Raw genomic sequence first — 12,821 nt, forward strand, 5'->3', positions numbered from 1 at the left:
TTTGGCCCGGGGACTTCTGCGGAGACACCGTTTAGCACGCTCCCGGGTGGAAAGCGCCCAGACCCGTGGCCCGGGAAGCCGAAGGTGGCTTGTTACCCGGTTCAAAGTTTTCATTCGCTTTGATGCGCGGGCAGCCTCTGGATTTCTGGATCCCATTAATATAAAGTGCTCTGGGGCGGAGCCCCGGGATCACCCTTAAGACATTAAGTCCCTTATAAAATTAAGGGACTTTCTCATCCGCTGGGTTTCACCCGGCGAGAAGGGGGCGGGGAGCCACGCAACCCCGGGCGGGGCGGGGCGGCGGGCGGAGGCGGCCGAGGGTTCCCCGCGGGCTCCAGGGTTGCCACAACAGATCCCACGCGCCGCGCGGGAGTCGCCGCCGGGCGCGGGAGCAGGGCCCCGGGCAGGTGGGGCGGGCCGCCCACGCGGGTCCCGGGCCGCGCGCCTCCTTTCGGCGGCGGACGACCCCTCCCCCACCCACGCCCGGTGCCATCCGCGCGGACCCGGCCTAGGTGGGGGGAGGGAGGGTGGGGCCGGCCCCGCGCGGCGCCCAGAAGCCCCCCGGGCCTGGGCTGCAGCTCGGGGCGGGGCCGCGCCGCCCCCTCCCCATCCCCGGGACACCTGAGCGGCGGCGGCGGCTCCCGCGCTAGCAGCTGGGCTGGGCGCGGCGCCGCTCCAGTCCTCGCGGCCGAGCCAGGTGCGCGCCGAGCCCCGGGCCCTCCGCGGGTGAGGGTCCGCTCCCCCGGCTCACCGAGCGGCCGCCGGAGCCAGGTAAGGCGGCGTCCTGGGAGAGCGCGGGGCGCGGGGCGGGGGCCACGGGGCACCCCGGGCTATGGCTGGACCCCCCAGGCGCCCGATCCTGCCGGCTCGCTGTATTGTGGGTGCATCTGGATTCCAGGAGCGCCAGCCGCCGAGTAAGCGCCGTCCCGGATCCTTGTGGGTGGGGGTGGAGAGGGCTGCGTTTGGGCGGGCGCCCCTTCTCTGCGGGGAGTCCCTCCCTTCCCCCTTGCCTCCTTCCGGGGCAGGGGCCGGTTAAAGCACGTTGGAAGCGTGCGCGCTTCTGTCCCCTACCCGTTCGGACCCCCGCCTCCCGGAGCGCGCCCTGTCCCTTCCCCTGGGGCGACGGCGGTGGGTCCCCCGCCCCCCCTGCTCGGGCCGAGGAGCCAGCGGCGGGGCCGCTAGGGGGCGCGCGGGGGGGCGGGACGCACCCACGGAGGCCGCGTCTCGGAGCCCTCCCCCCCATCCCCGCCCCGCCGCGGTCACCCCGGATTCGCTCCCGGCTCGCAGAGCCACCATCCAGCCGCGCGCCACCGGCGCTGCGGGTTCTTGGAGGCCGGGGCAGGAGCCCCCGGTGCGCACCGGGGGTTGCGGATCGGGGACCCCTGGTTCCGGGTTCCCGCCGAATGCCCGGCCTCCGCCCGCCGCCCCTCGCTGGCCGGGGTGGGTGGGTGGGGGGACGGGCAGGCGCAGGTGAGCAGCCTGCGCGCCATGCCGCCGCCGCCGCCGCCGCCGGTGAATTATGCAGGAAGCTGGCGCCGGTGCGCGCGAGTTGCTCAAGTTTCCCTGGCAACTTTCACCCGGGCATCCCTCCTCCCCCGCGGCCCTGCAGCCTCCGCCCGCGCAGCCCGGGAACGAGGAGCCGGCCCCGAGACTCCGACCGCGCGCCCGCCGCCGGGGCTGGGGTCGCGTGGACTGAGCGAGCAGGTGCGACATCCCCCCCCACCCCACGGAGGATCTCGCCGCGCGGGTCCAGGGCGTGCGGGGCGCACCGCGAAGCGCGCGGCGGACGTCGGAAGGGTGTCGGGGCCGCGGCGGACCTCGCGGTCGGGCTCGGGGGAGGCTGGGGTGCCGGCGCGTGGCGCCTGGGCGGGTCTGCGCACCCACCACCTTGCGCGGGCCCAGCGGGCGAGGTTCGCGTTTCGGTGGGGCTGGGGGCTCCCGGGGGGCCAGGCTGGGCTTGCGCCGCCGAGCTTTTAAAGTGGCCGGGGGCAGCTGGATTTGAGACGGCTCTAGGCCCAGGCGGGTGGAGAGGCTCAGTGCTTGGGGGTCTCCGGGGTGGCAGGTGGGGAACGGTGCTGGTGGTCCCCGGAGGCCATCCGAAAATAAAGTGTTTTCCACGTGGAAATTCGAGGGAGTACATTGGATAGTTCCATGACCTCCTTTTTTGGTTTGAAGCTCAAGTTCTAACGTTAATGAGGTCAATCAGCTAATTACATTAAATTTCGAAATGCACACAAGTAATTTCGGAATTTGTCCTGGGGGGGTGGCGCTGTGATCTGCGTTGGCCTTGGCTGGACTTGCTGACCCGGCCGCAGGGAGCTTCTCCGCCCCTGGAAATGGAGCTGGCAGATTCAGCCCGGACTCAGAGCTCCTGGTCTCAGAGTTAAATAATAATTGGTGACGGCCTTTTAAGCCCCAGGCACAGCGCCTGGCGCCCTGGGGGTTTTCAGGCGGATTTCAGACCACTTGGAGGCAGTCACGAGGGTCGGCTTTTAGTGTTTGCCTTCAGCCAGTGGCATGAGGTGGAGGGAGCTTTGTGTGCTCTGGAGGCTCCTTTGGTAATTAGGGATGGGGGAGTCTTGGGCCCCTATGGAATTTTGCCCAATACATCCTGTTATTCTTAAAGGGTGCGTGGGGAGACCCCTGCCATAATAGAAGTTAGATTGCCTTAATAGCCGCTGGATGTTAAAGCTGCTGGAGAGCCTGTTCTAATGGAAAGGGATTCCATTGTTATGCTCAGGAATCTCTTGTTTTCCAAAAAGCGAGACTTGAGTGGAAAGCCAGGTACTTCTTTGAACCCCTGCTGCAGGAGGCTGTAATTATTTTATTCAGGCAACCGAAGGGACCCTGTGTGAACTCGGTGATTTTGCCTATGAAGGCGGGTGCACTCGGCACTTTGGAACTGGCTGCTTGTAATAAATTAGGCCCTGTTGGGGGATCCTGCTAGCTTTTGTGTCCACATCCAGTTTGCTTTTGAGAGCCCTGTTCATACTGGGGGAAGTTGCCAAGAGACTTTCATTCATTCATTCCGCAAGTGCTCAGGGGTTGTGTGCAGCGCCCTCTGCCGGGCACTGCAGGTGCTGTGACTTGGCCCAGGTGTGTGCTTGGGGGGGAGAGGGTGGGGGAGGGGTGCCCCTGGCTAGGCGGAAACCTGGACAGGAAGGGATGGGGGGGGTCTTTGATTGGGGTGCCATCTGGAGGTCAGAGATAGCACCCCATTTTGTATTTCATCAGTGATGGGGAGAAAGATAGGAACTAAGTAAAACACGGCAGGAGTTGACCAAAATACAGAAAAACAGTAATAAAACCTGATTTTTATGGAAAGATAATCCTTTGTCATGCCTTACTTCCAAATATGTCCTAGAATCTTAAATGATCCATTTCGGGGGTCTGTGTCAGCTTGAGAGAGCAATAGGATATTTCCCAGAGCGGCGTGCAGGTGCGAGTGGAGGGTGGGGCTTCCAGTGTCTAAACGTACTCTCGGGGTGGGGCTGAGGCTTGTTCCTAGCAGCTGATACCTGAATTCCCAATTCTCTGGAATTCAGTTCCTCCACTTTGTAAGCCTAAGGCGGAGCTTTGCCTAAGGCTGTGGGGCCTGGAATCTGCACGCCTGCTCCTTGGAAGGCCATGGGGGAGGGGTGGCTGGGACTGCCTAGTAGGCATTAGCAGTTGCTGCCTCCTAGGGAGCCTCAGTTGTGCTGTAACTAGGACTGTGGCCGCTGGAGGGGAGATTTCGTATCTTTCAGTATCCTGGTGATCTCTGGCCAGAGTACTGACCTCCCTATGCCTTAACTGGGAAGCCCAGAGAGAGGCGGGGACGGGGAGGGGAGGACAGCTCCCCAGACAAGGGCTCATGTGTGGAGCCCCCCTAGTCGTTCCCCTGGCGCTGGGCGAATGCATTACTTGCTGGAAGAAAGTGGATGGATTGACAGGAGCCCTGGACTGGTCGAACTCTGAGTCCTGCACCAACTGCCACCTTCCCCCGCCCCCCCCGCCCAAATGAGAGCCCTCTTGTTCTTTGATGCTCTGAGGTGTTCCTGGCTGTATTTGATTTTCTCTGCATGTTGCATAAAAATGAGCTCCACAAATAATCAATTGAGGGCCTAGAGCTGGCCAAAGGTCAGTGCTCTGTCCCCCTCCCCCAGCTTCCAGCCTGGTGGCAGGGAAGAGAAGCGATGGGACATTTAGCACACGGTGCTATCAGGGTGACTGCAGAGTGACGCTGGGTTGCGGAGGGGCGGGGAGATGTGAAAACATCTGAAAGACGCCTTCCCTGGGTACTGAGCAAGACCTCTGGGCCAGAAATGAAGGAGAAGGACAGCTACCCAGAAGCTACAAAAAGGATGTCCTCAGCTGCAGGGAAAACAGCACCCTTCTCACTTGCTGAATGGTTTCCTTCTGCAGCATTGCATTCAGCACGTATTTTAGAGTGCCTCATTTAATTCTCCCGGAACTGCAAGGAGCAGGTTCTATTATTTCCATTTTATAGATGAGCAGCCTGAGGCTCAGTGGAGGAAAGCGGCTGGCCCTACCTGGTACTGCTCCTTGGTAGTGGAGCTGGGATACCACCCCAAGCAGCCTGGGAGAGCCCAGCTTCCCCTCCCCATCCCACACCTTGGGTAAAATGCACATATCCTGGTGGATGGTTAGAAAATTTTCCTCCCTGTTCCTGTGGTGTAAAAAAAAAAAAAAAAAAGCTGCCTTCAGCAGATGAAATCCAGAGTTTCTGATCAGACTCTTGATGTGATATGTATTTTGGGGGTGCCGGGGGCAGGAAGGAGATTTAAGAAGTTTCCAGGTGGCTAATTTCAGTGGCTCTTGTGGTCATGTTGAGGTCTGCCTTTGGGTGACAAGGATGAATCTGACAGGTGCCCCCCTGCACCTCAGGGGGTCCATTCTTAATAGGGCACAGGGTTGGGAAGTGCACCCACCCCAGCTCGAGCACCAGAGGAGAGGGCTTCCCAGCGTTCAGAGTTCAGGGCTTTTAATGAGAGGCTCCGGTGGCTGGGCTGGCAGGGAGCACAGGCCGCTCCCTGGAGATTAAGTCCTTAAAAGCTGGCCTGGCTGCTGGGGTTTGTGGACAGCGCAGTAAGGAGTGATGCCCCCTGTTCCCCCCACCTCTGCCCCCTGCTTCCCCATAGCATCACCTCCGACTGGCCGCCACGTGGTATCGGCCAGGGCAGGGGCAGAGGACCCAAGGCCTTCCCCACGGGCTCTGGCTTTTGCAAGCTTTAGGATTCCCGGGGACGGCTCGGAGAGGGGCAATCAGCACTTGCAATCCAAAGCTGCACATTTCCAACCAGCTGGGCCTGGGGGCGACGGGTTCCAGGCCCACCCCCCAGAGATTCTGAGTGAGGCGGGAGATGCAGAACAGGCCCTTCTTTCAGGGGAGTTCCGCTGTCGGTAGCTCTCGGACCACATTTTGGGAAATGCTGAGGATTTTAGTAAGAAAAAAGATCGGATAGAGCCCTGAGCTGCTTAACTTGAAAACACTTCATTTGGAAGCCTGACTGGGAGGTTCTCATTAGGCGCATCATGATTGGGTATCCACCGGGTCGGCCCAGCCGGGGCAGGGCTCTTCACATTTGTGCCTCTTGGGGCCCCCTAAAGACACGCCTTTAAAACAGTATATGACTTCTCACACCTTTTGCATAACATTTGCTTGTGAAAAACTCAGAAATCTGGCAAAACTGAAAGCAACGAGCCGGGAACTCCTGTATCCTCACCCCCCAGATTCTATCAATGACCATTTATTGTATTTCTCATGTGACATCTAAACTTTTTCATCTTAGCTTTAAATATTTGCAAAGGATGGCTCAGCCCTTCCACGAGGCAAATATTAACATTTGATTTGACATTTAAGAAGAACTGTGACGTAACTCTGTAAATGTATCCACTGCACTATAAATGCCTCCGTGATCGGATACCCACCTGTTTTCATTGACAAATACATGCCCAAGCTTTAGGAGATTTTTATTGTTCATTTTTCCTAGAGCTTGTATTGCTATTCCACTTCCCCAAAGGCTTTTATCCTAATGTCACATGTTTTATGCTGGTAAGTCTTTCATAGCATACTTCTCTCCAAGAAACAAAATACAAAAGTTGGTATCTGATATATATTTTTAAAATTTCTGTGACCTCAGCACTGAGAAGACAGTCCCATCATTGCCAGGGCACAGGCAATCAAAGCACTGTCCATATAGTACCAATTTTGAGAAGTGGAAAAAGTAAAATGCCACTGGAAATGTCCCTGTGGGTGGGAAGGGGGTTCTGTTGCTGCCTGGGGTAGAGGCCCAGCCCGGGTGCCTCCTGTGTTTGTTGGAGGTCTGGGCACCTCTGGAGGGGACTCCATCCATCTGTAAAAGGGGAAGGGGCTGTGGGGAAAGGGGAGGTGGGAAAGGGGGACCCCAGGTGCCTTCTCCCATTGAACAATTTCAAGAACAATTTTGATTAAGCCCTTTAAGTTGCTGAGACCCCATTGGAAGGGGCCTGTGCACCCCCGTTTTGGAGTCCCCTGCAGTTGGAGAAATGAATGGACCATGCCACATACTCCATGGGCTTGGGGCCTCGGCGGGTGGCGCCCTACCAGCCCCAGCAGGTGCAGTGTTGGCTGATGGATGTGCCAGCCCCCGCACCAGCTCCACCCTGGCCAAGCCCCCAGACTCCTCGCTTGGGGTACCGCCTCCCTCCCCCCCCCCCCCCCCCCCCCCCCCCCCCCCCGAGGCTGTGCAAGGGAATCCAGAGGCAGCCTGGGACCTGGGCCTGGGTGGGGAGTGGCTGAGAGCTTAGACAATGGGCTGACCTCCCCCCGACCTGGAGGCTTTGGCCCGTGTGCCGAGGACTCCCCAGTCGGGTCCCGCTGAGCATCTGGGGGCACGCGGTCAGGCTAAGACCAAAGTGGGGAGGAGGGTAAGTCATAGGGACCGTGGCTGCTGGACTTGGGTTCCAGGAGGCCTGGGGCCCCGAAGTGGGTTCAGTGTCACCCTGAGTGGAATAGAAGCCTGGGGGGTCCCAGGCCTTCCGCTGGCACCGCCTTGGGGGACCGAGTGCAAGCTGAGCTGGACCCCGACTCTCCTACTAATTCAGCACGCGAGCCCTGCGTAGGGGCTGTGAGGTGGCACGCTGCTGCCTCAGTTGTACCCCTAAGTGCATGCCAGGCCTGGACACTACTACCTGAGGTGTCTCCTGCCTCCCCAAATGTCCCTGCTGCCCCGTAGTGGTTAACTGCGCTGTGTGTCCGTGGCCTGGTGCCTGGTGCTTATCAGCGTCCCCCTGGCCGGACCTGTGGACTGGGAGGGCAAGGCGGGACCCTGCCCCTCTTTGTACCTTGGAGCCTGGAAGGGGCTCCTGGCACGGTCGAATCTGTTGACCCAGTGGATGTCTTGACTGGAAGGTCGCACTGTGGTTGGCGGGGGTGAAGAGCTCTCCCACCTGCCTGTGTCATTCAGCTCTAAGAAGTGACCCAGCCGGTCCGGCCGCTGGCCTCCCTGTGGCTGTGTTCCAGCTGCACGTGGTGCCAGGGCCTTGGGGTGATGGGGTGCCTGGGCAGAGGTTCACCCCTTTCCAGGCCAGGCGCTTGGGAGCGTGTGCAGATCCACAGCTGTGGTTTAAACAGTGATTTTTTCCCCCACTGCACAGGGAGTGGGAATGAAGCTGGGAATGGAATTCCTGCAGCTGTTCCAGTGTGGGCTGCTAATAATTCCCCAGCACGGGCAGATCAGCACCGCGCGCTCTTAGGAAGAGTTCCAGGGTGTGTCTGCTTCCCTTTGGCAGCAAGCTTGCACAGGGTTCTTTCTAGAAGTTTTGCTGTTGGAGGAGGGATCGGCAGGGCTGTTCATGGGGTGGATGAGATGGAGGGTTGTCCTTGGGCCGTGCAGGACAGAAGCCTGGAGGGTGATGGTGGGCAGACGGAGGGGGGCTTTGAATGTGAGTGTGGGGTCCTGGCGGGGCAGGGGGCCTAGAGCTGCACTGCCTGGCAGGAGGACAGATCTCTTCCCCTTTTCCATGAGAATGGGAGGGAGCCTGGGACTTGGTGGCAGCAGTGGAGGGGATTAGCCTGAAGTGGAGACTGGAGAAATCAAATCCAGCAGGAGGGCTGGACAGGCAGGGGGCTGTAGGGTCGGGGGCCACATATCCGAGGCTAGAGCCCTTGCACCGAGGGGACCCTGCCCTGTGCTGTCCCCTGGCATCCCCCAGTGTCCTCCCAATCACCTGTTCATGAGCTCCAGGAAGGCATACAGTTGGTTTGATGCACGGTTGGGGTTTGATAGAGGCAGGATTTGTTTTGCAAACGTATGGCATGTATTGTGTAATTCTGATACAGCCCAAACCTAAATTGTCTGGTGATAACCGTTCAAGAGCCAAGCAGTTCCTTAGGTGGCATTGGAAAGGCGAGGAGCTGAGTTAAGAAATCTGCAAGTTGTTGTCACGTAGAAGTTGCAGACGTCACAGGTGGAGTTGATGGGGGAACAGTCCCTGGGGGGCAAAGGATAGCGATGCATGAGGGAACTTTCCAAGGTTCTTGAAGCTGTGAGTGAGGTGGGACCACAGGGTGGACAGACAGCCTCTCCAGGCCTTGGCCCTGTGCCCACACCCCCCAACCAGAGTGGGGGCTCAGCATCTCCCAGAGAGGACAATTGCCGTCACAGTTCACGGCCATGCATGGGTGGCCTGGGGCCTGGAGTGGTAAGGCAACACCAAGGCACGCCTGGGGCAGGGACCCGGCTGCTGTGTCCAAGCTCTCTCTGTCCCCCTCCCCATGCCCCATGGCAGGATAAATACTTAAGTTCCAGTTCATCAGGCGCTGTAATCAAGCCTCTACCACGTGCCAGGCTCTTTGTGTATATATATATATATATTCCAAAATCTGTATCAGATGCTCTAGGCTACAGGAACAAAGTGCCACAAGCTGGGAGGCTCACGGCCATGGAAATCTGTTGTCTGCCGGTCCCAGAAGTCAGCTGTTCGGATTCACGGTGCCAGCCAGGCTGCACTCCCCCTGCACCTCTGCCTGGCCTCTCTCAGCTCCTGGTGTTCGCCAGTGTTTTAGCGTATTAAAGCTGCCGGAATGCAGTATACCAGAGATGGGTCAGCTTTTATAAAGGGAATCTAGTAAGTTATAAGTTTATAGTTCCCAGCCCATAAAAATGTCCAAACTAAGGCATCCAGAGAAAGATACTTTGACTCAAGAAAGGCTGATCTGGGAAGGCACATGGTTGGCATTGGCTGGCCCTTTGGCTTCTGGTTTCAAAATATCTTCCCTGGTTGGGGGGCATTTCTTTCTGCATCTCCAGACATCTCTGTCTGTGTTGGCTCTGAAGCTTCTTCCAAAATAGTTCCCTCTTAAAGGGATTAAGAGATTAAGACCCACTTTGAATGGGTGAAGATGCATCTCCATGGAAACCACCTAATCAGAAGGTCCCGCCCACCATTGTGTGGGTCATATCTCCATGGAAACAAACTAATTAATAAGATCCCACCCAGCAATATTGAATGAGGATTAAAGACCATGGCTTTTCTGGGGTCCACGTCAGTTTCATCGTGCAGCCAGCAGGCTTTGTGCCATCCTTCTCTGGCTTTGTCTTTACACAGCCTTGGTATAAATTAGATCATTTTGTTGTCACCTGTTTTACAGGTAAGAGAACCGGGGCTCGCGAGTGGACGTGACCTGCCTGTGCGTAGGAAATCAGAGGAGGCACGAGTGGGCTTTGTGGGTGTGTGAGTGTGCAGGATAAACTGGTGGACGCTTTGGGGCTGCTTTGTGTGTGCAGCTTTCATTCCTTCAGAACTTCTTTCCAAGCTTCTGAAGCTTCTTGTCTTAAATACAGATAATGGAGTAAGTGTTTTTGGCTGCACGAGTGGCTGCAAGGACTGTCTGTCTGGCAAGTTCAAGGAGGAGCTAAACTGAATGCTGGTGGGCTGATTGCTGCCCTGAGGGTGGAGGCAGGGTGGTGGCGGGGGAGGGCGGGGAGACTCCCCGTTGTGGTGGGTCCTTAGTGTGTCAGGGCAGTGGGGTTGATCCCGCTTCCATAGCCCACATGCCACGCCCTGGCCGGGGAGGGACAGTGAGTGCCCTGTCCTGCCCGGCCCTGCTCCTCGGCCCCCAGGGTCTCCCAGCCCCGAGCTTCTGTGGGTGAGAAGCGGGGTCTCCGTACCCCGGCTAGAGCAGACCTCCTCTTTGAGGGCAGGGGTGCCGGTGTCATCCCCCTGGGGGCCTCCTCCGCCATCCTCCCTTGGGGATGTGGGGTTGGGACCTTGGCTGGATGGCCGGTGGAGGGGTGAACATCAGCAGCGGTGTCCCCCTCCTCAGCTGGGGGTCTCTGCGCTCTGCCTCCGTTGCGGCCTGTGGACCCTGGCTTCTCAGCTCTGCTCCCCCCACGAGTTCCCGAGGGCAGAGACCCTGTCCACCATGTCCAGCAGTGTGTGCAGATGCAAATGGGCTGAGCATGACAGCCACGGCGAGGTGTACTTCACACGCCAGTCAGTTCACCCGCGTGAAGTGGTGCTTGGCACATCCGCGATGGCGTGCAGCCGTCATGGCTGAGTCCAGAATATTTGCATCGCCCCCAGAAGGAACTCCCTACCCCTTACTGTCACCCCATTCTCCTCCCCCCACCCCCCCCAGCAACCCCTAATCTACTTGGGGTCTCTGTGGGTTTGCCTGTTCTGCACATCTCACTTCTCTACAGTCATGCAGGACGTGGTCTGTTGTGGCTGGTTCCCTCTAGCATCTTTTCAAGGTCCATCCACGCTGCGGCATTATCAGAACTTCATACCAACGTATCATTAGACCAAATTTTATTTATCCGTTCACAAATTGATGGACGTTTGGGTTTCCACTTTGGGGCTGTTAAGAATAATGCAGTTGTGAATGCTTGTTTTTGTGTGAATGAGTCTGTTACTTTGGGACTTAAGGAGTGTAATAGCCGGGTCGCGTGTTCGCTCCAGGTTCAATCTTTTGAGAAACTGCCAAACTGTTTTCCAATGTGGCTGCACCGTTTCTCATTCCCCCAGCTGTATATGAGTGTTCTAATTTCTCCAGGTCATCACCAACATTTATTATCTATCCTTTCTACCCTAGCCATCCTTGTGGCAGTGAAGTAGTATCTTCATGTGGTTTCATTTGCTTTTTCTCTGATGACTAACCATGTTGGGCATATTTTCAGGAGCTTCTTGATTGTTGGCCATTATTTCGGTTTGCTTAAGCTGCTGGAATGCACACTGGAAATGGACTGGCTTTTATAAAGGGGATTTATTAAGTTACAGTTCTAAGGCCGGGAAAATGTCCAAATTAAGGTATCCACAAGAAGATACCTTCACTCAAGAAAGGCCGATCACATCTGGGCTTCTCTGCCACGTGGGAAGGCCTGTGGCAACGTCTGCTGTCCTCTCCCAGCTTCTGGGTTAGATGGTTCTCAGCTTCTGGAGTCTCCAGGGGCATTTCCTTCTGCATCTCTAAATATCTGTGTCTGTCCCCTCTCTGTGTGGGCTCTGAGCTCTTTTTATGTTTTCGGCCTTTTATTCTCTTCAGTCGGGGCTTCAGTAAAAGGATGAAGACCCACCTTGAACGGGGAGGGTCACATCTCCATCTAATCAGAAGGTCCCACCTGCTAATGATGGGTCACAGCTCCATGGAAACACCTAATCCAAAGGTCCTATCCGAATAGTAGCTCTGCCCCCACGGGATTGGATCAGGATTAAAAGAACATGGTTTTTTGGTGGTATATATCAGTTCCAAAGCAGCATGACCATTTGTATACCTCTTTGGAGAAACGTCTGTTTAGGTCCTTTACCCACCTTTCAGTTGGGTTGGCTTTTCACTATTGACCTATATGAGTACATTTAGACAAATGTCCCTTATCAGATATATGACTTGCAAATATTTTCTCCCATTCTGTGTATTATCTTTCACTTTTCTGATGGTGTCCTTTCACATGCCAACATCTTTAATGTCCATGAAGTCTGATTTATCTATTTCCTATTTTCTTTTGTGGCTCTGCTTTTGGTGTCATAGCTAAGAAGTCTCTGCTTACCCCAAGGTCAGGAAGAGTTACCTTTTTATTTTCATCTAAGAGTTCTTTTAGTTTTAGCTCTTACATGTAAGTCCATTTTAAGTTAATTTTTTTTTGGTGTTGTGTGAGAAAAGGGTCCAACTTCATTGTTTTGTGTATAGATATCCAGTTGTCCCAGCACCATTTGTAGAAAAGGCTATTTCACCATTGAAATGGTCTTTGCAACTTTGTAAAAAATTGGTTGACTTTAAATGTGAGGATTTATTTTTGGGCTCCTAAGGCCTGCCCACTCCTACACCAGTACCACACTGTCATTGTTACTGTAACTTTACAGTAGGTTTTGAAATCAGATAGTGTTGGGCTGTCCAAATTTCTTCTTCTTTAAGATAGTGTTGGCTGTTCTGGGCCCCTTGGGTTTCCATATGAATTTTAGGATCAGTGTCTCAATTTATGTCAAGAAGCCAGCTGCGATTCTGATGGGAATTGCAAGGATCTATAGATTAATTAGTAGATTATTGCCATTTTAATATTGTCTTCTAATCCATGGACATGGAATGTTTTCTGTTCATTTATATCTTTGATTTCTTTGAACAATGTTTTGTAGGTTCCAGAGAATAATTTTTACACTTGTTTTGTTACATTTATCCCTAAGTATTTTATTCTTTTTGATGTTGATGTAAACTGAATTGTTAATTTCATTTTGAATGGTTCAGTGATTGTGTTCAGAAATATTTTGATTTTTGCATCGTGCAATCTTACTAAACTCATTTAGTAGTTCTAAGAGTTTTTTTAGTAGATTCTTTAGAGTCT

The 12,821-nt window shown here is 55.5% G+C and overlaps 1 protein-coding gene across 4 annotated transcripts in view; it reads left to right on the plus strand.

The window, feature by feature from the left end:
* Window positions 1–654: 654 nt before the first annotated feature.
* The window catches only part of SHANK2 (SH3 and multiple ankyrin repeat domains 2), a 630,917-nt gene continuing 618,750 nt past the window's right edge, over window positions 655–12,821 (plus strand). Inside the window, exon 1 of one of the 4 annotated variants that reach the window (XM_077115405.1) lies at window positions 655–771. The gene's annotated coding sequence lies outside the window, so the exon portion shown is untranslated. Of the gene's footprint in view, window positions 772–1,616; window positions 1,705–9,135; window positions 9,635–12,821 lie in introns of those variants that run through there. The other 3 variants (XM_077115406.1, XM_077115407.1, XM_077115404.1) reach the window with 3 other exon arrangements.

The sequence above is a fragment of the Tamandua tetradactyla genome, chromosome 9, assembly GCF_023851605.1.
Source record: "Tamandua tetradactyla isolate mTamTet1 chromosome 9, mTamTet1.pri, whole genome shotgun sequence".
Lineage (NCBI taxonomy): Eukaryota > Metazoa > Chordata > Mammalia > Pilosa > Myrmecophagidae > Tamandua > Tamandua tetradactyla.